This window comes from Carettochelys insculpta, chromosome 10 (assembly GCF_033958435.1).
Source record: "Carettochelys insculpta isolate YL-2023 chromosome 10, ASM3395843v1, whole genome shotgun sequence".
Classification (NCBI taxonomy): Eukaryota; Metazoa; Chordata; order Testudines; family Carettochelyidae; genus Carettochelys; species Carettochelys insculpta.
This window is the reverse complement of record NC_134146.1, coordinates 6,285,510-6,312,161: the sequence shown is the minus strand read 5'-3', so window position 1 is coordinate 6,312,161 and position 26,652 is coordinate 6,285,510. Positions and strand designations below refer to the sequence as shown.

Genomic DNA, 26,652 nt, shown 5'->3' with positions numbered 1-26,652 from the left:
GGTACATAAAAATGTAGAGTGAAGAGAACTGAAGGCCTACAATTCAGCTCCCTACTCTGCTGAAATACTGACCAGTCCCAGAGACACTGATCTGTTGTTAATAGCCTCAGGCTGTGGCAGAGGATTGCAGAGCTGCAGAGTAAGTAATGTGACAGATAAAGAAATAAATAAACATTACACACTCTGTAGCTATTTTCCATCTGGTGTTCAGGTTTCTGCAGAGACTCACCTTAAGATGGAGTTAACAACTCCCACTGCCAAAGGGCAAAGAAAGCAACATATTGCTGGGACATTTGGGCTATGTCTACACATGAGAGTTTTGTAGACAAAACTGGGGTTGTGTTGACAAAACTCGGGGGGCTTCTACATACAAAATGTGTTTTGTCTGTAGAAACTGTTGACAAAAATGCTGTGTAGATGCTCTGGGGGACTCTTGTCAACAGATTGATCCACTTTTATGCGTAGATGCGAGCTGTTGGCACAAGTTTTGTCGGAACATCTCTTCCGACAGTAACTTCTGTAGGCAGATGCTTTGAGTGTAGACGTAGCCTAGATGCTTCATGTCCCTTCCCTTGAATTTGTGGGAAAAGATCACAAGTTGGAGAGGAAAAGCCACAGTAGATAATAAAGTGTACTCCTGATATTAAGTCTCTCAGCATCTGGGCACCAAAGAACATTAGAAAAAAATAAATTAGCAACTTTAAATTTTGAACAAACCTCCATGGAAAAACTGAGCTGCCTTGCAAGGACCAGCCAGCGGAAAACACACACACACACACACACACACACACACATCTGCTCTGGTTTTTGAAATGAGGAACAGAAATGAAAATGGGCAATGCAAGGAGAAGCAAATGATCTACAGCAGTCCAAAGCAAAGGGGACTGTGGCTGAAATGCACAAGTTTTTATTTTTAGCTTGTGTGCATACACCTCTCTATCCCCACCCTAAAATACAGCCAGCATTCTCCAGGCAGATTCAGACTGATGCGACTCCCTCTTCAAACCCTTCCACTGTTCCCTCTTTGCCGGGGATCATGCTAAATTCTTTAAGGAGAAGATCAATAAGATCCAACATGGGTGTTTTTTGTTTTTTTTAATTTTTATCCCTTCTTCATCTCCTCCCATAACCCTTTCCTCCTCAGAGTGCATGTTGTGGGGGGTGCCTCTCACACCTACGTTTAATCCCACCCTCTATCCCTCTGGCTCCAGACCCTCCTGGTCTCCTTTGCCCTCGCCCTTCCTATTGACATGTTCTTGTATCTCCCAGCCCATCCTCCAAAAAATTACTTCTCTTCCTGCTTCATTTCAGTCACTATTCTGTTGCCCTTCTCTAAGCTCATGTGCTTATATCAACTATCTGTAGTCACTCCAGAATCCATTCTAATGCAGCGTCTGCTGTTTCCACTCTACGGAATATAAAGTCTGTAATGACTTGTTCTGGCTAAATCTCCTGGCCCATATTTCAACTGCATCTGCCTCAAGGCAGTTCTAACACTGATGTTCATTTCCTCCTCCTCAACATCCTGTCCTCCCTGTGCCATCATAGCACTATCCTCTCGTAGTTCGCTCATCTCTCTCACTGCTCCTGCAACCGCATTTTTCACAGTTTCTCTCTCCTCCAGCCAGACCCTTTCTTTTTCAACATTTCACATGGTCTTAGCTTCAGTTGTCCTCCACCTCATTTCATCTCCAAGTGACCTAAGTTCACCAGTGCCACCAAAATGGTTTGGCTTAGACACTCCAAATATGGCCTTGCCGCGAAGTGCCTTTACTATTGCTGAGGCGACTAATGGAGGATGATGAAGACGTGAAAAGAGCTTTACATATCTAGAACCCAACACAAGCTGGGCATGGAGGACATTAACTAAGGGGTGTTGATAGCAGTCCTACAAAAAGAAACCACAGGAAGACTAGGGCCTGAAAAAAGTGGAAGTGTTTTCCCGCCCTAAATCCAGGCCAGTCAGCAAAGAGGAAGGGGGAAAATGAGCATATTATGTTGCTTAAGGTCAGCTTCTTTTAAGCCTAGTGCCTCAGGAGACGTCTGATTTTCTAAGTATTGGAGAACTTGCAATGTCAGTGCAAGCTGAAATTCAGACCACTTCTGAGAAGCCAGAGTGTTCTCGGGAAAGGTTTACTTACCTTCAGACACATGGTTTGGAAAACATTGACTTGGGGGGGAAAAAAAAAAGATGGCCATGTCTACACTAGCCAAAAACTTCAAAATGGCCATGCAAATGGCCATTTTGAAGTTTACTAATGAAGCGCTGAAATACATATTCAGCGCCTCATTAGCATGCAGGCGGCCACGGCACTTTGAAATTGATGTGGCTCGCCACCACGCGGCTCATCCTGACGGGGCTCCTTTTCGAAAGGACCCTGGCTACTTCGAAGTCCCCTTATTCCTATGAGCAGATAGGAATAAGGGGACTTCGAAGTAGTCGGAGTCCTTTCGAAAAGGAGCCCTGTCTGGTTGAGCCGCGCGGCAGCAAGCCGCATCAACATTGAAGTGCCGCGGCCGCCTGCATGCTAATGAGGCGCTGAATATGTATTTCAGCGCTCATTAGTAAACTTCAAAATGGCCATTTGCATGGCCATTTCGAAGTTTTTGGCTAGTGTAGACGTAGCCAATGTTAGCCAGATCAAAAGAAGCATCTCATTAGACATTTCTCAAGCAGCCTTTTGTATCTCACTCAAATAAGCATTTCCTTTTGTTTAAGAAACTGAAGCTAGCGCCTCACAGATTGTTAGTAAATTCCTTTATCTAAAGCTAGGTCTACACTACAGACTTAACGTCACTTTAACTATGTCACTCGTGGGTGTGGAAATAAGAGATGCACTTACACTGACCTGACTCCTAGTGCAGGTAGTGCTATGTTGAAAAGAAGGCTTTTCCTGTCAATCTTTCAGAAAGGCAGGGTACCTGGGCTCCCAAGAGAAGCTCGCCCATCAGTGTATGTAGCACTGTATGCATAGACAAGCCCTTTCCAGACATCTTGTTAACTCTTCAGCAAAGATCTCTCATGTTCTGACCCTCTATTAAGCGATTTTAGGTGGATTTCACAGTAGCTTGACCTTAGACAGATGCCATAGCTGGGAGTAACAGCTATTTCCCAAAATACCAGACACCCATAAGCATAATCTATTTTAATACAGCTTTGGGGACTTGGAGTAACAAGGTACTGAGTGAACAGCATGGGCTGAGGGGCTAGCTGGAGGGGCTTGAGCATGGGTGAACCTGGGTTGTGGTGCGGATTTTAAAGTGCCCTGAAATGAAGAGAATGGATGGTGGATTGGGCGTTATCTGGAGGCCAGAACTATGAGAAAGGAACAATAAGAGTTGCAGAAACAAATGATGGAGCCTGTGATGGTTGGAAAATTTTTGTGGCGGAAGGGCACATTCAAGGTGAATGGCCCATGCGATTTTGAAGCATGGAAACTGGATGAACATTGTCCATGACACATTTCGTGAAAAGTTTGGTCCTGAAACTGCAAGCTTGGCTTATTCAAAGCTAAGTTTGATCTGACGACTTTTTCTATTTGAGATTTGTGACTAAAATGTTGGAAACTAATCATTGCTAAATTAGGAGCATGATAACAGCTCATTTGACTTAAAAAAGACTGGAAGAAGCAATTATTGGAGAACAGGAATTCCAATAATTTACGAAAAGTTAGTATATAACTTTTTAAAAATCACTTTTCGCTCTTCTGACAACCAGGTGGTTGGAAATCAAATGTACATATCCCTAAACAAAGGACATGAGCTAACAGACTAGCGACCACACTGTTAGGCTACGTCTACACGTGCCCCAAACTTCAAAATGGCCATGCAAATGGCCATTTCGAAGTTTACTAATGAAGCGCTGAAATGCATATTCAGCGCTTCATTAGCATGCGGGCGTCAGCGGCGCTTCGAAATTGACACGCCTTGCCACTGCGTGGCGCGTCCAGACGGGGCTCCTTTTTGAAAGGACGCCACCTACTTCGAAGTCCCCTTATTCCCATGAGCTCATGGGAATAAGGGGACTTTGAAGTAGGCGGGGCCCTTTCGAAAAGGAGCCCCGTCTGGACGCGCCGCGCGGTGGCAAGGCACGTCAATTTCGAAGCGCCGCTGACGCCCGCATGCTAATGAAGCGCTGAATATGCATTTCAGCGCTTCATTAGTAAACTTCGAAATGGCCATTTGCATGGCCATTTCGAAGTTTGGGGCACGTGTAGACACGGCCTTAATGTGAGAAAAATTCCATCTAGCTCTTTAGAAAGTAACTGAAGGACACCAGTCCTCATTGGCCTTACCATCTGTTTCATTCACTGGAGAGCAAGGTTGACCTGGAGATTATCTTGTAAATGAATGGCATTTTTACCAAGCTTCTGGGAAAAAGGTCTGTCCCATGAAAGCTCATCACCTAATAAATCATTTTGTTAGCCTTTAAAGAGCTAAAAGGCTGTTTTTTTGTTCTCTAGAAATAAAGTTCATGCTACATGAAAGAACACTCTCTCCTCTGCTTTTCACGCTGCTGTCAGTAAAATTAAAAAGGTTCAATAGTCAACTTACTAGTTGAAGAACACTGACCTAACTCAATCTAATTCTTGATCTTCCCCCCCACCCCTCCACTCTGATTTGCTCACCTTGATTATCTTTTTCTGATTTGTCCTCCTTGCTTACTGTTTTTGGTTCTCTGTGCCTTAAATATTGAGTCTGTTCTGGTCTGGATATGGTCTGAAGAAGTCGGTCTGTCCCACAAAAGCTCACCTAATAAACTACTTTGCTAGTCTTTAAAGTGCTACTGGACTGCTTTTTGTTTTGAAGTGTGTGTGTTCCAAGTCAGCTGTATCAATAGTTGCCGAAAATAATTTTTGTTACAGATGAGCCCAGATCCCAACACATGTGCCCGACAATATTCCCAGATCTGGATATAACTAAGGAGCCAATCTGCATCTGAGACCTGAAATGTGCAAGTCCACACTGAGCTTTAACATCCTCTCTGATCCAGTTTTCAGCAGCCAGGCCCAATTCTTTTTATAAGCTAATTATACCATTTGGAAAGACAGAGCCTTTTACCCAGGCAAACATTAAATACTTAAAATTGGTTGAATACGGAACTGTAACCACTTGGGCACAGTCTAGAGGGCCTGATTTTCGAAGACAGTTGTTCAACACTTCTGAAAATCAGAATATTGGAAACCTTCCTCTCCATTATTCCTCATACTCTACCCAGGCCTCATCCTGTCTTCTCCTAAAGACTTGTTTATACACTCTTTATAGGCCTTTGTAAGTGTAACCCTTCTGTTAACGCCAGATGCCTGCCAGAAGGGCCGGGTTCAACTCTTGTGGGGTTTTCCTATCAAGGATACAACCAACCGGCTCGAGCCCCCACCCAGTGGCCTGGGACAATTTCACCCCCGTGCTGGGTGCCTGTAAGGCGGTTCTCCCCCACCTCGCAAGCACAGAGTCTGAGATAGAAATGGCTTGTTTAATGACCGTAACCTACCCCAAGGTTACAGCGACAGATGCAGTATATCTCAGCACAGAAGAGACAAAACCCCTTTTACCCAGATACCATCCCCATATGCAGTAGAACCCAGTCTCTTGCTGGGGCTCTTGGCCCTTTTCCCACACACACACAGTTACAGGGTGTACCCTCTGCGGTGCAGTCCCAAACTCAAAGCCCAGAGATACATCACCAGGGCAATACTAGCTGTCCACTTGTTTGTAGCCTTCCCTTGCTGTTACCAGCCATCTGCCAGTTGCCATCGTCCGCCGCCGCCGCTCCTACCGGCCACCTGCCGGTCGCCGTCGTCTACCGCCGCCGCTCCTACCGGCCGCTCCTACCGGCCACCCGCCGCCGCCGCTCCTACCGGCCGCCCGCTGGTCCTGCTGTTGTCCGACGGTCCTAAACCCCACTGCTTGGGATTGCCCTAAGGCAGCACCCAGTGATTTCAGCTCTGTGTGGCCTCAGCTGTCACTCTGTGATTGCAGCTCTTGGTATCTTTAGTGTGGGGTTTCACAAACACCCTAGTATCCAGCTCTATCTTTTAACAGGTGGGGAGGGTTAGTCAAGCCAGGCTTATAGCTATATGGCCAAGGCATAGGCAGGGCCAAGGCACTCAGCAAGCTGGCTTAACCCATACCCTCCCCTTGCTCTCTTACAATGCTTTAAACCAGGGAGCCCTGTGTAATCAATGTCTTACACAGCTAAGGCGACTGCCCTGTCCCCCCCAACAACCCAGAGCATTGGTGAGATTTTACAACTCCCACCTTAAATGTCAGCTTAAATTGTGATTTTACAACTACATATTTACAATAGACCAAATTTCATGGCTTACTTGCTACCCATTAGTCTTTGCCTGAAAAGGTATTACACATGCACACCTTTTGCATTCTTATGCAGATGACCTCTGGGAGACTCATTTCTCCCAGCCTTCAGCAGCACTGCATTCCTTCTGCCACATTCCCTACATAAGTGAAAAGAGAAGTGTGAAATTTTCAAACTAAAATCTTCATGTCAAAAGCATTAAGGTTTCTCTCAAGTCCTGCTAGCTCCCCCAAAGTAGTATTTACCTGTCTTTATACAAATTCTACTCCCCTGAAGAAACTAAAACATTAGACTGTCTGGGAGTAACAAGATAAGGGACCCCAGTTGCCATTAACTCCATTACCTGTTATCATCCCACTTGATTTATACTCTCTGCCTAAAATGTGCAAATATATAAGCAAAGGTGAAAGTAATTTACTGATTTCCTATTTCAGAGATCTGATTCAAATGTGCTATAACACAACGCTCACTAAAAGGTCATATGCTAATTGCTAGACATCTAGTTAACAGAGTTAAAAATATAATCTGGCAAGGCCTATCCATAGCTGCATAAATCTGCAATGTTACGTAATCCACACATTCCGAAACACTAAACAGCTCAATTATTCCAATTCTATTCATGAAGATTTTCCTCTGCTCCACCAACAGATCACACTACGACAAAACTCACAGAACTCCAACATAACCTTAATGTTCCCTGAGATTAGATTTCTCTTAACAGTTTTACACATTTAATGAACAAGATAAATCAATATACTTCTGGCAGTATGTTATCATTACAGAGCAAACTAAGGGAGCAGTCTTACGTTTGAGTGGGTAGTGTAAATCCAATGAGTGGATAGTGAGTGAGCAACTATTTTTTGGCAATATGGAACTACCAAGATTCTTTAACTATGTCTTTTCAGGCAGCCTAATGTTTTGGTAGAGTTTTTGTAGAACAAAGTATAGGTTTTGGAGTGTCCTGGCCTCTGTTGAAACACACTTCCAGCTTAGGACTTCTAAAACTACATTTTTGTTTGTCCCATGCTATTTGCTAGCTCACATAATGCTCCAGCTGCTGGAGTCATGGGATTCAATGGGATTCTCAGCTGTCTTAAAAAATGTAAGTTTCTAGTTCTTGTGTTTGCAGAGAAAATCTTGAAAAATTGAAGCCTGACTCAAACACCAGAAAGCAAATAAAAAGAACTATTTTGATTATTTTAACTCTCCTGATTTTCAGGCCAAGCATGATTTTTTGCAGGGCCTGACATGAGTTTGTGAGTTGGCAATAACTGAAGTAGAAATGTTGTTGTAGGGTAGTGCTATCTGCTCCTTTGCGGGCCTTTTAAATGGCATGGCAGTATTTTTTTTCTTCAGCAGAGTAAGGTCATTTTGCAAAATGGTCACTCTGTTGTGACCAATGTTCCCTGTAAGATGTGAGCTTGTTCAGGCACTCAGGAGAGATTCAGATCCTGCCCAGCAGATTAGCAGAGTGTCCAAAGCTCATTTTGGCAACATCTGCACTGCAGCACTCCTTCTAAACAAGTTCTTCCAGAAGATCTCTTCTGAAAAAACTTCTTTCGAAAGAGTGTGTCCACACACAAAAAAGCAGATCACAAAAATCGATCTGCTCTTTTGATAGAGAGCCGCGATGCATGTGAATATGAGACTGTCCCTAATAAATAATGTCAAACTGTACTTTTTGTAACCCCTGTTTTAAGAACAGCGCACACAATGATTTGTACCAGTGAGAAAGTTTAAGTTACTTTCACCTCTGGACTGGAGCGCAAATGAGGACAAGGAAAATGCTGCCCCAGGGAATGGGCTCTTAAGCAGGAAGGAGCAATGTTCATATCAACCCTCCACATCTGTCCCCATTCCCAGGCTCTATCCCTGTAGCCAGACATGAACACCCCATTTGGCCTTTTCTTCTTCTCCCCCCACTGGGAGAGACAGAGAGAGAAACAAAGAGGGGGAGACAGGCAGCCTTTGATGTCCTGGGAACGCAGGTGTGCTGTCTCGCCCAGCCTCTCTACTATACACAAAAACCAGACAGTGAATGGGCTAGCTAATGGCCGCCCTTCTGGCTGATCTCGGAAATTGACACGCCTGATCACTGCCCCAGGAAGAACGGGGAATCTCCGCCCATCACCTCCAAAGGTGCCCAATTGTCCACAATTCACAGGTGCAAATTGAGCCTTGCACCTTGCCTGGGAAACCTGGGGTTCAAACACATTCCTCCTGATTGGCCACTTGAGACCAGGAAGAAGCCTATATGACAAAAGGGGTATAAGAGGGGTTTGGCAGCCCACCCCCTTTGAGTTCCAATCACCTACACCTGCTGGCCAGGTCTGGAATTAACTCCCGAGACTGGGGACGCCTGGTTTGTATCTACTTCTTCCCAAGGGATTGAGAGAAAGATTCTGGGTCACACCAGATCTAGGAGGCAGGGGTAAGAATTACACCTGTATTACACTTCTTTCCTATAGGAATTGAGGGAAAGACTCTGGTTCCACCAGGTCTAAGAGGCAGGGGTGAAAATCACACCTGCAACGTGCCTTTCGTGTGTACACATTACTTGTTTAAGCTAGCTAGTTTGTCTAAAACTTTTCTTAAGTTAAATTGTGTTGTTTCCCCTTTAAAAACCACGAGTATTAACTTGTACTTTAATCATTTGTCTTAGTTAAATTGTTTCTATCTTTGTATAAATAAAAAGTAACTGTTAAAGCCTCTCTAAGTGTAATTTTCCTCTTGCTGCTGTACCCGAACTAAACACAAACCAAAGAACCCAGCCTGCCCTGGCTGCTTAGCGTAGCTGCTGGTGCGGCATCATACCCTTTCGCCCCACGGGACCTTTAGCTGGCACCTGGGCATTGGCTCACAATCCCTTTAGCTCCCAAACCCATCCCCATCTCCACGCTTTACCCCCCCATCCCAGAAGCCTTCCCCCCCCGACACCCAGGCTTAACCCGCCTCAGCCAACAAGCTCCTCCAGCCACACTCACTGCCGCTGCTCCTCCGCGGCCGCCGCCTCCTTCTCAGGGGGGCTGTGCAACCTCCTGCGGGCTTAGCACTTGCCCCCCTGCAGTGCGCCCCATCCTGCCTCCACTGAAATAATGGAACTAAATGTAATTGGTTTAACAGCCGGCTCCCCCCAGCTGCCCTGTCAGCCATTAAACCAGTTACATTTAGTTCCATTATTTCAGTTTAGGCCGGGCAGGGAGCTGCAAGAGGAGTCAGCGGCGGTGGCACCTGGAGCAGCAACTGTCTCCTTAAAGAGCCACATATGGCTCTGGATCTGCAGGTTGCCAACCCCTGTGTTAGGGTAAGAAATTGAATGTAACTAGCTTCTTAGAGTATTAAGCTTAGCTGGTATGTTTTATTTTGGTCAGTAACTTACTTTGACCTGTGTTTTTTGCATAGTTGGCTTAATCTAATTGACCCCTCCCCCCCACCTCTCCACGCTCTGATTTGCTCACCTTGATCATTTTTTTCCTGATTTGTCCTCCTTGATTACTGTTTTTGGTTCTCTGTGCCTTAAATATTGAGTCTGTTCTGGTCTGGCTATGGTCTGAAGAAGTGGGTCTGTCCCACGAAAGCTCATCACCTAATACATTATTTTGTTAGTCTTTAAAGTGCCACTTCTTTTTTTTTTACTGTGAAATGTCTGTTATCACTTGCAACCATTTAAATCCTACTTTTTATACTTACTAAAATTACTTTTGTTTATTGTTAAACCCAGGGTAAATAATTGTTACCCGGGGGGGCAGGGGGGTCCAATCTTGTCCTTTACTCCCACTGAGGTCAAACAACATGCAGCACCTCATAGGATTAGACCCAGAATTTCCAAATCACCAGTTTCTGATCAGTCAGATGAGATGAAGAATTTAGCATCTAAAACAAAGAGACAAATCCCAGAGGTGTTAACACCAGAAGTTCCCCTTGATTTGGGCCTCACTGCAGGCTGCAGGAATTGGGACAAAGCAGGTAGCAATTGTTGGCCTGAAAGACTAAACTAGTGCTGCCAGCTCATACCTAGTCCTCTCTGCAAAGTGCTCTCGAGGGACCTGGCTGTACAGTCTCTGCAAGCCAGAAACTGCTGCTGACGTAAGTGACTACAGCAGTGATGTAAGGCACACAGGGACTGACCCACGTTGATGTTCTTATCAGATCACACTGGAGAGATCTACAGCCACAAATGTGCACTGGCAGAACACGGAGTGGAGACTGACACAGAGCCTGCTCAATGGCACTCCGAGCAGAGAGCCTGAGGACAGAATGAGCCCAGACAGCGAATTGCCCTTAAGAAGAGGGGTGAGTGCAGTTGTCAAGGTGATACAAACAAGGTTCTTCCCACTGTATGTGATCTGCTGCTGGAGACTTTGGGTCTGTTTGGTACCTTGCACAAACACCAAGTTCACTTGGAAACAGCACTAAGAGGAACACTAGCATTTCTCATACCTTCCGTAAGCTGACTCCCCCAATAACTGCAAATACACCGCTGCACTATTGTAAAGGACACGGACTAGAACCTGCAGCTGCTGAGCTTTGGGAGGCTGATAGTCCCACAGTACCATCAGGAGACCATACAGATATATGGCCAGAGGTTACAGGGGGAAGTAGGCGCTGCAGGAAGTTTCGCCCAGAAGACACAGAGTGACTGTACATTGCTGCCCTCTGATTGGTTACGTGCCTCTATTTAACCACAGAGATTCCCCCTGAACTGGTCTGGACAACCACACAGACCTTAGCCTGCTGCAGCATCAGACTTTACCTGATCTCCCATCTCTGACTCTAGCCTGGCTTTGACCCCAATTTCTGCCTCTCCATTCTAACATCATTGTGTCTGTGACTCTTGTTCATGGCACCTGGCCCTGCAATTCCTTTGTATCCGGCATGGTGACTCCAGTTTCTGTTGGGCAGATCTCAGTTGAAGGGTGATCACAAGGGTAGACGCCCTGGTCCCTGCTCACACCCTGGTCCCTTACACCCTGGCTTGAACCTCATTGGTGTGCAGTCACTGTGAATGGCCTGCTTACAAACAGGTCACACACTGCGCAATTCATTTCCCATTCCATGTAGTCCTGATATCAAAACAGATGCTCAAAATTCACCCAGATGAATCCTATAGTCCATGTGCATCCAGAATCCCACTCAAGTCTGTGAGAGCTGAGTGTGGTCAGGTTCAGGCCCCTGCCTAGCAAAAACGATGGAAAATGCTGCAAAATTCAAGAAAAAAAATGAAAGCACTAGCTGCCATGGTGACTTGATGTGAATGACGGCCATGCCCATGCATGAGGCCAGATCATTCGACCGGGAGACTGAAGTACTGTGTTTACAGTGGTGGATTAACATAAGGGCAAAAGGGGCAGTTGCCCCAGGGCCCACAGGCATGAGGGGCCCAAGGCTCCATAATTCCATTTTGTTTAAACAATTTGCTTGAATTAAACAAAAGAAATGCATCGTGCCATTCTTATTTTAAAATTGTGTAATTTTATTATGCATCATGAGTAATAATAAGCTTGAATAGAGCTTAAAGCATAAATAATTAATTAAATTAATATTTTTATATATTGGGAGGCCCCTTCTGACTGTTGTCCCAGGCCCCCACCTTCTCTTAATCCTCCTCTGTGTGTGTAGCCAAAGAACAAGAAAAGCAGAAGGATATGCATGTCCTGTGTCTTTAAATCTGTCTCAGGAAGTCAGGGAGCAGCGTGGGCGGAGCAAGTGAAACAGACAGACAGACAGGGATGACATGAATTAATTCACATAAAAGCACATTAAAAAGCATTTATCATGTTCACTCAAATGATTACTAACACACCAAGTCAAACAAAAAGTGTCCAGGTTACAAGCAAATTTGTAAAAGCAGTTTCTTGCCATGCCACAGCCAGCACGGAGGTCAGCCACTAGCTCATCAAACTGCTCTACCCAGGCTCTTTTGTTCTGGTGAGGTTTCAAAATGGCTAACTTTTGCCTGACCCAGCAGAAAGCTAGCCAGGCAGGAAGCTGGCATTGTATTTTGCTTCCAGAACAAATAAGGGCCTGAGAGAAAACCAGCCTCAAACCACTGAAAAGCTGCTACTAAAAAAAGAACCAACTGGGGACAATGTAGGAAAAAAAGAAACAGTGTCTGAAGCTGAACAAGAAGCTCATTGTGTGACACCTCTGGAGTAATAAGATGTGCAAAGCAAGGCTGTTATGAGGGTCTGCAGGCTTTTCCTCTCCAGGTCACCGGTGCACCTAAGAGGAGGGGATTTGCAGAACAAACCCAAAGCAGGGACTCCAAATATGTTTACGTTACCAAGTTTTGTTGACAAAACATGTCCACACCCAAATGTCGACAAACCAAAAATCGCCAGAGGGGGTTCATACTTGCTCCCTCTGTCGACAGATCACGTTTTGGGATTCCTTCTGAGTTCTCCTATAGCCTCTTCAGCTGCTGGGAGTGGCATCATGAGTAGCTGGGTGAGCTCTCTGTGGTGAGGAATGTCAAAGTAGCACAGCAATCCGTATCCCTCCCCTGCAGCAGCCATCTGCCTGGGTTTTGGATAATTTGAAGCTGAGGAGCATTCCGCTGATTTGTTCCCCAAAGGCACCAGCTCACTGAGCTGTCAGATTCTTCCCAGAACTTTGAAAGGGGAGAGGTGCATGCCTGCAGAGTGGCAGAGATCAAAATACTCTGCAGAGCCATCAAAGGCAGGACATTGTGGGATATTGGTGGAAGCCAGTTCTGTCGACAAAACAAACAGCAGTGTTTACGCTGGCTCTTTGTTGAGCATAAAGGGAGAGGAAAAGAAGAAAGTCTCGTGTGAGGGTGGAAGTATTTTGGTGCCAAAAATGGAGTGTAAATGCTCTCACTGTTTTGTTGCCAAAAGGCAGCTTTTGGTGACAAAACTTGGTAGTGTAGGCATACCTATAGAGTTACTCAGGGCCTGGGGCATCTTCCAGACTAGATCAGGGTGATCAGCGAAGGTAGCATCTTGGTACACATGCCGTAGAACAGCTTCTTGGCTTCAATGGTGTTCCTGGCCTCTGTTTGTCAGAGGCTGGAGACGGATGGCAGGAGACAAGTTGCTTGATCATTGTCTTCGGTCCACTCTCCCTGTGGTCTGACCCAGTAACGGCCATTCTTGTGCTCTTATGTTCTTGTCAATAATTGCAAAAGGAACATTCACTGAAGCCTCACAGGACAACAATCTGCCCGGCTGCACTAGGGTCTCATCCAAGGAAGGGGAGCCAGCTAGCGAGGGGAACACAGAATTCTGCTTGGAGGATCAATCCCCACAATAAGTTTCTGCAAACACCAAACAGCCCAGGCCACCTTCCCAACAAATGCATCAAGGGGAGTTTGGTCTGAACAGCAAGAGCTGTCACTAGCCACCAGCTTGTCCACAAGGTGAGCCAGCCTGGGCAACCCAGCCTGAGTAAAGGCAGGAAACATGCCCCTAGAGCAGAGAGCTTCAGCAGGAAAAAGTGGATTCAAAACCAGTGGCTTTGCAAACAGCCCTCAACTTGCCAGTGCCTGGTCCGGCCATGCACTTCACAGAAGCCATCAGATGTTGAAACGCCATTATAGACTGGGGGGCAAATCCAAGCTCCATAATCAGCCAGATGCCAGCACAAATAGGGGAGCCTCAAAGCCCATCCCCACACCACGACAGAAGAGAGAGAAGGCAAGAGGCTTCCAGGCCAACAGGGAGTCAGAATACAGTGAATGCGGACCAGACTGGACACCAAGGGCGCCTCAGCTGGCTAGATCAATGAGCCTCTGGTCTCCTTCAGCTAAGGCAGGAACAGCAAAGCAGGGCACAGCCTGGGATAAGTATTCTACAAACGGGTTACTAGGCCAGATTACAAAGTTTTGCTAACAATAAAAACACCATGGCTTAAAATCAAATTATCTGAAACGCAGCGTTTAGGAATACGCCGTATATTTGATCAAGGTGTGTCAAAGAGGCCAGATTGACCCTGCTGGCAAAGGCCCTGGATAAAATCTTATAATCAGAGGAGAGAAGGAAAGTGGTCTTCCAGTCCCATGTCACAAGATCCCCATTTTTGTGCAGAGGGTGATCACTGTCACATGGCAATGAAGGGACAGCTCTTTTTCCCACAAACACCAGCATAAGATTTAAACATACTTGCAAGATTTAAATGGCATCTATTCATACTGGGGGCCTTGCCTCTCAACAGCTGCTGGCCTGTAACAGAGCTCTGGTACTGACCACAGTGGCTACGTCTACACGTGAAGCCAACATCGAAATAGGCTATTTCGATGAATAACATCTACACGTCCTCCAGGGCTGGCAATGTCGATGCTCAACTTCGACGTTGCGCGGCACCACATCGAAATAGGCGCTGCGAGGGTACGTCTACACGCCAAAGTAGCACACATCGAAATAAGGGTGCCAGGCACAGCTGCAGACAGGGTCACAGGGTGGACTCAACAGCAAGCTGCTCCCTTAAAGGGCCCCTCCCAGACACAGTTGCACTAAACAACACAAGATACACAGAGCCGACAACTGGTTGCAGACCTTGTGCCTGCAGCATGGATCCCCAGCTGCCGCAGCAGCAGCCAGAAGCCCTGGGCTAAGGGCTGCTGCCCATGGTGACCATAGAGCCCCGCAGGGGCTGGAGAGAGAGCATTTCTCAACCCCCCAGCTGATGGCCACCATGGAGGACCCAGCAATTTCGACGTTGCGGGACGCAGATCGTCTACACGGTCCCTACTTCAACGTTCAACGTCGAAGTAGGGCGCTATTCCGATCCCCTCATGAGGTTAGCGACTTCGACGTCTCGCCGCCTAACGTCGAAGTTAACTTCGAAATAGCGCCCGACGCGTGTAGCCACGACGGGCGCTGTTTCAAAGGTAGTGCCGCTACTTCGAAGTAGCGTGCACGTGTAGACACAGCTAGTGTGTCCAGGCCCTATAGTTCCTCACCAGTCAACAGGAGTAACCCCTGGGACAACTCCTCCCATCGCCAGCATGTCACAGACCTCCGGTGAGTACAGAACACTATTAAAGCAGCGGCTGCTTTCTGGATCTCAGCAGAGGCACCTGGCAAACAAAGATCTTGGAGGAGCATCAGTGTCATGCAGCTGAGAAGAACGGGCCCAAAATCATGGCTCATTGCACCTTCTCTTCCTACAAGCATCTCAGGAGCTGGTACTTCTCAGTTAAGGTTTGAGAAATCTGCCCTGGGTTACTCTCATCAAGGTTGCCATTAAGGCCTAGGATGCCTCGTTCTAGAGCACTCAGAGTCTCACCCAAGGACTGTGTGGCAGGCTGGGTATCCTGCTGGCAGAACAGTCAGATTTGGACCTTTCCACCATCTAACCACTGTCTCAGGGACTCTGACAGAGGCTGCAGCTGCTGCCAAAACACAGTTAACATCGGGGTAAGATTCAAGTCCTGGAATAACACAGCATTGAAGTGCCAGTGGGAAGCAGAGACAGGAAGAGGGAGAGAGGCACCGACAGAGACAAAATGATGATTGGCCAAGTAAGTGGGAGATGTAGAGGACCAAACAAATATTCATGGTACAAAAGTGATCCAGTGAAGCCCCTGAGATGTGATTGGGATTAGCCTTCAGCCAAGAGTCCTGCCCTAACATCCCTTGATGTCCTGCCCCATCCCCACTATGCTGGAGTTCCACATCCTTATCAGGAGCCCCTGAACCAGTGGTACATGGGCAGAAACCCCTCAACTGACCAGGTCACCACACACAAAACAGATCATATTTTCGGAGGTAGCAAACACTGGCTGTATAGTCTATGTATACCATCTATGTGGTAATTTAACATCAGGTTCAAGGACTGTTCAGGGTTAGTTAGAACAATATAAACCTGGCATTGCAATGACATTACATATCTCCTGTTTGGGTTCTTTCAGCCTAACCAAATCCTCTGGACAGCAAAAACTACCTACCCATAATGGGAGAGATCAGACACTAGAGTCACTGTGAAGGAAGGGGCGGGGGAAAGGCAGTGGAAAAGCTCGTTTAGTAGCAGGAGTAAAGAACGGAAAACTGGAACAAAAGACTCCTTGATCCAGAATCCTCCTGTTCCACATTATTCACAAACAGGTCCTTGGCCAGGAAAATTACTACAGGAGACAGCAGGCACTCAAACATTTTGCTTGGGGTCAAACCACTAAATACAACTGAAGTGGGAAAATCTTCCATGGGATTCCTCCCTGGGAAATCCTCCTGCAACAGCAAGGAAAAATGGGGTGGGAAGAACACCTCCAAAATAAAGGAATAGCAAATAACACAACAAAACCAAACCCAGGCTACTAGAAATCCAGCTAGCACACGCAGCACATACCAACCATAGCACACACTTTCAGAAACGCCCACACTCCTGACAGCAGCATTAGAGACAATCGTGTTTCCTTCGTTATTCTAACAGAGTTCCGTAGTCAGTACGAGATGAAAAGAGCTCCTTCTGTGAGGCTTTAACATTGTCACGTGAAAGGGGGAATGGCAGTGCAAGCGTAGTCCTACCTTTGAGGGAGCCCCTTTCAGAATAACTTCATAGTTCAGTTTCCCTGCCCTTTTAATCCTTAGCATCGCTCCAGAGTTTGACAAACAAGGGTACCAGTTGCAACTGAAGCTTTTGTGATGTTGGCACTTGTCCACTAGAAACTAAACTGAGACCAATTCCTCTCAAATATCATGGTACAAAGTAAGGGCTCGTCCTGGCCAATCCTTCTACAAGGCATAGCCTTAGTGAGTACAGGTATCACCTGAAATAAGATCTAGTTTGTGAAAACAACAAGGAGTTTGGTAGCCCCTTGGAGACTAATGGACTTATTAGGGCATAAGATTTAATTGCTAAAGTGGTACAGGACTCCTTATTGTTTTTACAAATACAGACTAACATGACCATCCCTCTGAGTCTTTAGTTTGTGTTACATTCATGACGCACACATGAGAAAAGGTCAATACAACCTCAGACTGCTTTTTTTGTTTTTGAGAATTCAGAATGATAAAACACAATAACCTAAAACAGAGGGAGACTAAGCAGGCTGCTCCCTAAGGCACAGAGGCATCATTTTTTAGGTGGACACTTTCCACATCGTGGTTAGGCCCACATCATTCAGACACTTCACAACTGAGTCTGCAAGCAGGACTGGGAAATCCCCTCCCCACAGACTCTTCAAATGACAGTTTGTAATTCTGTCATGGTGCTCAACTCACTCCAGTTTGTCCTTTTGTTCAGTTGCTAGATTACAAAGCAGGCATCAGGCAGAAATTATTCTCAATTCCTAATTAAAAATGAACCAGAAACCTACTGGAGGTATCAGGCTCCATGTGCTATTACCAATATTCTGAATAATCCAATCTCTATACACTTTTAGCTACCTCAATAAAGAGAACAAAGGACAACCTTCAATTCTTCTCTCACACTGCAGATAAGGCACTTTTATAGTTGCCTTGTAAGCTTATTCAAAATTATTTTATAGGTCCAGGATCTCCCATTATTGGACAGGAAGAATATAAATCCCTGATATTGACTCTCATTTCCTTTTGGCAGCATTACCTGAATTACAAAGCAAAAAGGCTAACATGGTACTTCAGTAAGAATGATATCTGACTTCAAAGTTCCAGCAAACCAGCCAAATATCCCCTATTGGTTTTAAGCACTGGTAAACACAAAGTAAATGGTGGTGAAATCATCTAGCAAAGCTGGACAAGACCCATGCACAGAAGATGGATTCAGTGGTCAGGATGTTAGTCTGAGAGTCAAGAAACCCAGATTCAACTCTCTGCTCTGGCAAAGGCTTCCTGTGTGATCTTGGGCAAGTCACTTAGCCTCTCTGTGTTTCAGTTCCCCATCTGCACGATGGGAAAATAGCCTGGCCCTGCCTCCCAGGAGAGTTGTGAGAATAAATGAATTAAACGATACACGGTTTTCTGACACTGTGTTGGTGGAGGGGGCGGTTGTTGTATAAATGCCTTAAACTGCTGTAGACTCAGGAAGTTTGAGTGCGGAAAGCTTTAACTAGAGTGTGTTTGAATGACACCCAAGGAGGACAAGAGCTAACTGTAGCCATTTGGCTTGCGATGACAAGGTCACTTACTACGCTTGCTCTTGCATTAAATCATGTCTCTCAGCAGGGCTAGCCTTCTCGGCACACTCCAGATTGCAAACTAGTGCCTGATACTTTGCTCGAGCTTTATTCAGCCAAACCACTGCACAGACAGTAACTAAGCCTCACAACCAAGGTGGCAGGTTTGCAGAAATTGTTGTGGTGTCCAGAATGCCCAAATCCCAAGCCCCACTCCCATCCAACTCCTCCCTGCCCATCCGCCATCTTAAGGCTCTGGGACGGAATTTGTTTAGCAGACTTCCTGCTTCTGATATATAAGTTTAACCTCTCTCAGGACCTGACTTGTGCTGAACCAGAGAATTTCCAGAACCACGGGAGGTCAATTTGTCTAGCAGCATGACCAACACCTCCATTGTATACTGAGCTTTTAAGAAGTCATTTGGGGTAAATTACAGTTAAGAACAGCACAGAATACTGTGAGCCAGGACTGGTGCCTGGAAATAAACTTTATGGGACCACAGGAAACTTGATCACAACCATGATAAGTGGACATCCAGCTAACTAAAATCATGCCAGACTGCAGATGTTGCCATACCAGGAATGCTGGACTAGAGAGATTCAACCTGCACTTAAAAATATGTGCTATCACGTTTTTAGTTTTTGGCTATCTGTTCTTCAAATTGTTTTTTGCTTTTCCCAATTATATTTTTACACTTCATTTGCCAAAGTTTATGTTCCTTTCTATGTTCCTCACTTGGATTTAACTTCCACTTTTCAAACAAGCCTTGTTACTTCTCACGGCTTCTTTTATTTGGTTTTTAAGTCACCATGGCAATTTTTGGTTCTCTATTTTTTTTTTAACGTGGGGAATACATTTAAGTGTCTTCAAAGTTTCCATGAAGTTTGGGTACTCATATGCCATCTGCCCCTAATCATACATGCTACATTGGGGCTGGGTCTACACTTGCCCCCAACTTTGAAGAGGGCATGGTAATCAGGGTAATGGGAGATTACTAATGAAGTGCTGCAAAATTTTGGGGAGTAAAGGCACATTGAAGTAGCATGGGCACTTCAAAGTGCCCACAGCTACATGCATGCCAGCTCTTTGACGTTTAACACTTCAAAGTTGCTGTGGGGGAGAATTAGCCTAATGAAGTCCTGCATATTAACGGCCGCACTTCATTAGTAATCTCCCATCACCCTGATTACCATGCCCGCTTCGAAGTTGGAGGCAGGTGTAGACAAGCCCTTGGCATAATAGACAGGATAGCCCCCACTCCGTTGACGGGCTTCTGCCTGCGTTCACTTTTTACTCCTATAGCTTATCCATTCTTGACTTTTCTCCCTACCAAATCAAGTGGTTCTGATTTTAGTTTAAAGAAGTTTAGAGAATGTTGTGGTAAATGTATCTAGCCTGCCCCCCTCTAAGTCTGCCTCTAAGCCCCCTTGCAAAACTCCCGTTAGCCCACCTTTTGTTTCTTATGAAAACAAAAAAGCAGTCCACTGGCACTTTAAAGACTAACAAAATAATTTATTAGATCTAAGAAGTGGGCCTGTCCCACGAAAGCTCATCACCAAATAAATTATTTTGTTAGTCTTTAAAGTGCTACTGGACTGCTTTTTTGTTTTCATGGTATGTAGACTAGCACGACCATCTTTTGTTTCTTATCTTTTGGCTGGAGTTCCTGATAATGCTTTTGGGATCATCTCACCATCCTTAGTAAGAGAGAGGTAGCCTTAACACCTCCTGTCAAAATTTTCTACCCTAACAAAACAAAAAAGGAGTCATGTAACACTTTGAAGACTAACAATTTATCAGGTGAAGATCCTTAGTTCATTTTAATGACAAGCCTTCGGTTACTTCAATCACCCTGCCTCTGTTAACGTTGCTGGAGCACAGCCCCCAGCCCTCACTATTTGTGGTACCTGAGCACCCTGAGCCCATATAGCTGTGCTCTAAACACCCCTCTGAGCAAGATAAAAATCTAGAGCACTTCATGTACTGTAGATTAGGTTTTAAAAGGGAGGCAGGGTTTTGAAATACATCTTCACCTGCAGGATGTGGTTCTGGGTCTCCCAAGCCAACGAGGCCAAAGAGACCAGAAAATGATGCACGCCAGTCAGCAGATCCAAGAGAGGAAGAAAAGGAGAGTAGCATGATTTTTTAATTTCTTTTCACTTTCAGTTTGATGTGGCTTGGCCATGTACCTCATATAACACTGTGGATACTTTCTGAATCAAGGAGATTATGGTTGAGGCATCATTTGCCAGTTGGGCTCCAGTTAGGACAGGTTAGACAGGGTAGAGGGAATTGAAAATCCATATCTATATCCCTCCTGTTCTTAAAGGTGGCCAGGAAAATATTTTTAGTCTTTACAAAGTGCAACAAAGGCATCTAATCGGTCTCTGGTCCAGACAGCTCTGTTAACAGAAAGGCAAAGTTTTAGCACACAAAAGAGCGACTACATCAGCTATGTATACCAGATAGCTCATTCCATGACTTTCCCAGAGTAAAATCTCACACAGGTTTTACTGGGTACCCCAGTACTGTACTGGAAAACTGTGTTAGCAAGCTCTTGTAAAGCTGCTGAACATTGGTCACATAAACTGGAATAGTTCGATGAGTTTAATCTCTCAAGAAACACAAAAGAGCTAATCTATTCAGGTCATTCAGGAAAATGTATCTGAATTAACTAAAAGGTACAAATTTAAGGTGGATTTGTTAAACGGCATTAGATGCCCTGTGTGGACACACTCACTCAACATTAAAGTGGTCTTAATTCATTTAATTCTGAACGAGAGCGTCAACACAGAAGTCTAATGCAGTTTAACGCACTCTGAAGTTACACCTTCAGCTAATTTTGTTTAACTTTCCCGCATTTTTGCAAGTTCTAAGAAGTGGGTAAACACCATGATATTAAGAAAAGAATAAATGCACACAAATCAGACATCAGAAATGGCAATATACAAAAACCCATAGGAGAGCACTTCAGTCTCCCAGGACACACAGTAGCAGATTTAAAAGTAGCTATCCTGCAGCAAAGAAATTTCAAGAACAGACTCCAAAGAGAAATTGCTGAGCTACAATTCATCTGCAAATTCAATACCCTCAGCTCAGGCTTAAACAAAGACTGTGAATGGCTGGCTAAATACAGAAGCAGCTTCCCTTCTCTTGGAGTTCACACCTCCAGATCTACTGATGACAATACAACTCAGCCTGCCTGACTGAGCTAACCCCGTTATCCCCAGCCTTTCTCTGGCCTATTTATACCTGGCCTTGCAGATTTCCAGGACCAGCATCTGAAGAAGTGAGTTAACTCACGAAAGCTCATGCTCTAAACTTTTCTGTTAGTCTATAAGGTGCCACAGGACCCTTCGTTGCTGCTACAGATCCAGACTAACACGGCTACCCCTCTGATACTTGACACCATGATATTAGACACCGATCTAATTAGAAAATGGAATTTAGTGCTCCATCTCCATACTCAGAAAGATTAAAACAATTGTCAGAGACAACTTTTAAGGGAGAAGTAGCTTCACACACTGGAAGAAGGAAAATACTGTCATTTAGCATCACGTGGATGCCATTCAGGAAGGCGCAATATATTGTGTCTTTCGTATCTGTTGTAAAGATATCCAATAGATAATGTCCCTACTCCTCCAGAGCTGATCTGTATCCGGAGCCCACCTGTACCTGTTTAATTTCAAATGGATTAGAACAGGCATAGATTAGTACAGGACATTTCCCTTGCCCCCACTGTGAACACCCATGCCGTTCAAAGCTTGGACTCCTCAGCCACATGCGAGTCCACAACCGATGAGCCTGTGCAAGCTCAAGATGTCATCATTGGACACGATGGAATACCTACTAGTACAGGCATACTAAACCATGCATGCACATTTAGACTACAAATTCAGGGTCTATGTAACTAACGTATACTGATCTCATCATCTCATAATAATGAGTCTTTCCTGCATCCATTTTTTAAAACAAAAGAGATGTAAAAAGATTAAAACAATAGATATGTACGTTTCACCAGGGGCAAGTCCTGCCTGACCAATCTGATTAGCTTCTATGACGAGGTAACAAGCTCTGTGGACATGGGGAAGTCAGTGGCTGTGATATACCTTGACTTCAGCAAGGCTTTTGATACAGTCTCCCACAACATTCTTGTCCATAAGTTAAGGAAATATGGATTGGATCCTTGGACTACAAGATGGATAGAAAGCTGGCTTGATGGTCGGGCCCAACGGGTAGTGGTCAATGGCTCAATATCTGGATGGCGGTCTGTTTCAAGCGGAGTGCCGCAAGGCTCGGTTCTGGGGTTGGTGTTATTCAACATCTTTATTAATGACCTGGATGAGGGACTGGGTTGCACCCTCAGCAAGTTTGCGGATGATACAAAACTAGGGGGAGAGGTAGATACATTGGAGGGTAGAGAGAATCCAGAGGGACCTGGATAAATTGGAGGACTGGGCCAAAAGAAATCTGATGCGGTTCAATAAGGAGAAGCGTAGCGTCCTGCACCTGGGGCGGAAGAATCCCAAACATTGTTACAGGCTGGGGACCGACTGGCTCAGCAGCAGTACGATGGAAAGGGACCTAGGGGTTATGGTGGATGAAAGGCTGGATATGAGTAAACAGTGGGCCCTTGTAGCCAAGAAAGCTAATGGCATACTGGGGTGCATTAGGAGGAGCATTTCGAGCAGATCTAGAGAAGTAGTTATTCCTCTTTATTCGGCACTGGTGAGGCCACATCTGGAATATTGTGTCCAGTTTTTGGCCCCCCAGTATAAAAAGGATGTGGATTTGCTGGAGCAGGTTCAGCGACAGGCAACAAAAATGATTAAGGGTCTGGAGCACAAGACCTATGAGGATAGGCTGAGAGATTTGGGCTTGTTTAGTTTACAGAAGAGAACACTTAGAGGTGATTTAATAGCAGCCTTCAACTTCCTAAAGGGGAGCTCTAAAGAAGAGGGTGAGAAACTGTTCTCAGTGGTGTCAGATGGCAGAACAAGGAGTAATGGTCAGAAGTTGAAGAGGGAAAGGTGTAGGTTAGATATTAGGAAAAAATCTACTTCACCAGGCGGGTGGTGAAGCATTGGAATGCATTGCCTAGAGAGGTGGTGGATTCTCCATCCCTTGAGGTTTTTAAGTCCCGGCTGGACAAGGTCCTGGCTGGGATGACTTAGTAGGGGTTGATCCTGCTTGAAGCAGGGGGCTGGACTAGATGACCACCTGAGGTCCCTTCTAGCCCTGTGATTCTGTTGGAACCCTTTTGTCATGGGGCTGGGAAGGGTGACTGCTGTACTCGCTTCAATGATTTACTCATTCCATTGTATGTTTCTATTCTTTTTTAAATGACAGGTTTTTTAAAATGCTAATTCACCCCTCTCGCTTAACAGAGATGACACCCTGGCACAAATGAACTGGACTTTTTGTGAGATGTCCTTCTAAACCACATGAAGTGCTTTGGATCAGACAAAAACTGCAGCAGGACAAACCAAACATGGATTTAATGCCCAGCACAGCTGGAATAATGTTTCAAGATCAGAAGGCAGCAGCATGGGGCATCAGCTTTTCACCCAGTCTCGTTTGTTTTGGCTGAGCAGCTCATTGGACAGAAGTGGGGACTACTGGTTTGTCGCATAAACACAGAATAATACACATTAAAAATGGGAGTATGCTGTGTTACTGAAAATGTCAATTAACAATACAGTTAATAGCCACCCAGATGTACAAAGCTCAGTTACCACAGCCTATCTGCTTCCTATATAGAGCCACCAGAACACCAACCAATCACGTTACAGATTCAATGGAATCCCAGAAATTCCTTTATGCACCCATCTTACGACAAAGACTCCTGGAGAAACCTAACAAATTGCAACAGATGTCTCTCAGCTAGACCCAGTGGACTCTTAGGATCACAAACAGCATCCAGTGACTGCTTTCAGCTGATCCAGTGGGCTCACAACGATCCCTCCTGACAGCGGTCCAGTGGATGTAAAGGTAATGCCCTTCCACTGATTTTTCGTATTTCCCACTGAGCATTAACCCTCAGAAATTGAGCCACTAAACTAATACCTATGGAACTTGAATCTGGAGCTTGGGATTACATTTTTCAAACAAGCAGCCTTCCCTGGAGTTTATTGTGCATATAATTTCAAGGCCGGGTAGTGTAAATATGTATATTTTTTCATGCTCTCGTTTACCATCATGAAAGAATTATAGTGGTGCAACAGCGTGTCCTGGGTTAAGGCCACACAAACATTTGCACTCAAAGCCCTGATTAGATCTCTCTTGTGTATGAATCACACAGTGTCTCCTCCCCAGATAGGCAGCTCTCATTTGGAACAAAAAGGAATTTTCTGAAAACATTCGGGTAAACCATTACTTCATGGATGAGTGTTTATAGTTCACAAGAAGAAAGCTGGGCAGAGCAGTGGAAATGGGACAGGGGCAGACCTTGGACTTCTGCAGGGTGTGGAGATGGGCTGGGGTCCTGGATGCTGAGCTGGGCAGCGTGCAGAGGAAATGACCAGAGCGGCTCTGTTTAAAACTGTGGGCAGCAAATGTTCTAACTGGTGCTCCAGCTTCTCAAAGCTGGCCACTGCCCTCAGGGCTGCTGCTGCAGCCACAGGTGAAAAGCTGAGAGCTGCAGCCACCGGAACATCTTGGTTAGAATGCTTTCTCCACAGGGTGAGCAAAATGTAGGCTTCAAATCTCCCCTCTTTAGTTACCTCCCCTCTTTCTAGACCCTCATCTCGGTACCCAGCTCTAATATTTACTCTGGGTTTTTTATATACATAAGGTTACCATATTTGACTTTTCAAAAAGAGGACACCCCCAAGAAGGAGTGTATCTGTGACTGTATCTACCAATTTATGCTGTATGAATGTACTATATATACTACAATGCATTAATACAATGTGAGTTGGTAGATACTGATACAGACACATTCCCTCTTGTGGGGAGGTCCTCTTTTATTGAAAAGTCCAATATAGTAACCCTAATATACAAAAGACAGAAAAACTCCCATTCCCTAAAATAAACCTTTTATTTAGAGCTAAAGCTTCTTAACTGTATCTCTTCAGAACATGCTAAAAAGTAAGGACACAATTACCTAGACTCAGGTTCCAGTCCCAGTCTCTGCCACCGAATTGCTGCGTGACCCTAGGCAAGCCATGGTCACCTTGGGACTCAATCCCTTCTTCCCCTTTGTTTTGTCTAGTTAGAGTATAAGATCTTCAGGAAGTGACCACCTCTCACAGTGTCTGTCTCCATCCCCCAGCACAGCAGGACCCAAACCTCAGCTATGGTATCTAAGTACTAGGCTAATAAAATCATAATAAAAACTATGCTCAACACAAGCTCAACCTCTAAGCACTGGTATTTTGCCATCATTGCACACTTTGGTACACTAAGAGCCTTTCTCAGTGAACACAGCAAAAATCAAAATCACACAGCACAAACTTAATGTCATCCCACAACCTCATTACACAATATATCAGGAATGGACCCAGGAAAGAGCACACATTTGCACAGCCCAATAACATCTGTGCACAGCTTTCTTTCATCATATTGTACAGGTGAGCTGGTCTTTAGGTTTCCACATTAAAGTAAAATCTGGGATTGCATACTGTAAACGGTTATTCTCATCAGTGCAATAGTAGCACCAAGAGGCCCAGCTTAAGCATGGATCACCTTATTCTAGGTGAGATCCAGCACACAGGCCCAATGTGCATTCGATCTACATTGGCAAGACAAAAGTTTGGAAGGGAAACAGAGAAATGGAGTGAGCTGTGAAAGGTCACACAGTGAGTCACTGGCAGTTCAGAATAGAAACCAGGGGTGAGTCCCAATCCACTGCTTTAGACTGGATCTCAAATGCCCAGTCTGAAATTCTTTTTGTATTCTCTACCTCGTGCATGGTGTGTAGGGATGTTAACTTTGTGATTTTAAGAAGCTAATTGTCAGTAGGTTGTTAAATAATGTAGTGCTAGAGGGCTGGATGAAGGCAGTTCATCGCTGTGTGATGCTTCATTCATTTAATGAGTGCACAGAGAGCAGCTGTACTGAAAGCAGAAATGTTAGGTGATTAATGTGCTGATGCAGTGGGGTATCACAGAGGAAACGGCCAACACTCTGAGAAGAGTAGTCCCGGTTCAGTAGGAATGTTGCTTCAGTTAATTATTTCGTTGTTTTAGTGCAAGAACTACGGTGAAACAATAGCTATGAGCAATCTTAAGCGCCCGCGGACCTTACTGCATGGCAAGCCAGGATGGGAATGTAGCTTGCTAT

General features: G+C 45.1%; 1 protein-coding gene across 1 annotated transcript in view; it reads right to left on the bottom strand.

The window, feature by feature from the left end:
* The window catches only part of INPP5D (inositol polyphosphate-5-phosphatase D), an 87,815-nt gene that overhangs the window by 50,075 nt on the left and 11,088 nt on the right, over window positions 1-26,652 (bottom strand). The window lies entirely within an intron of this gene.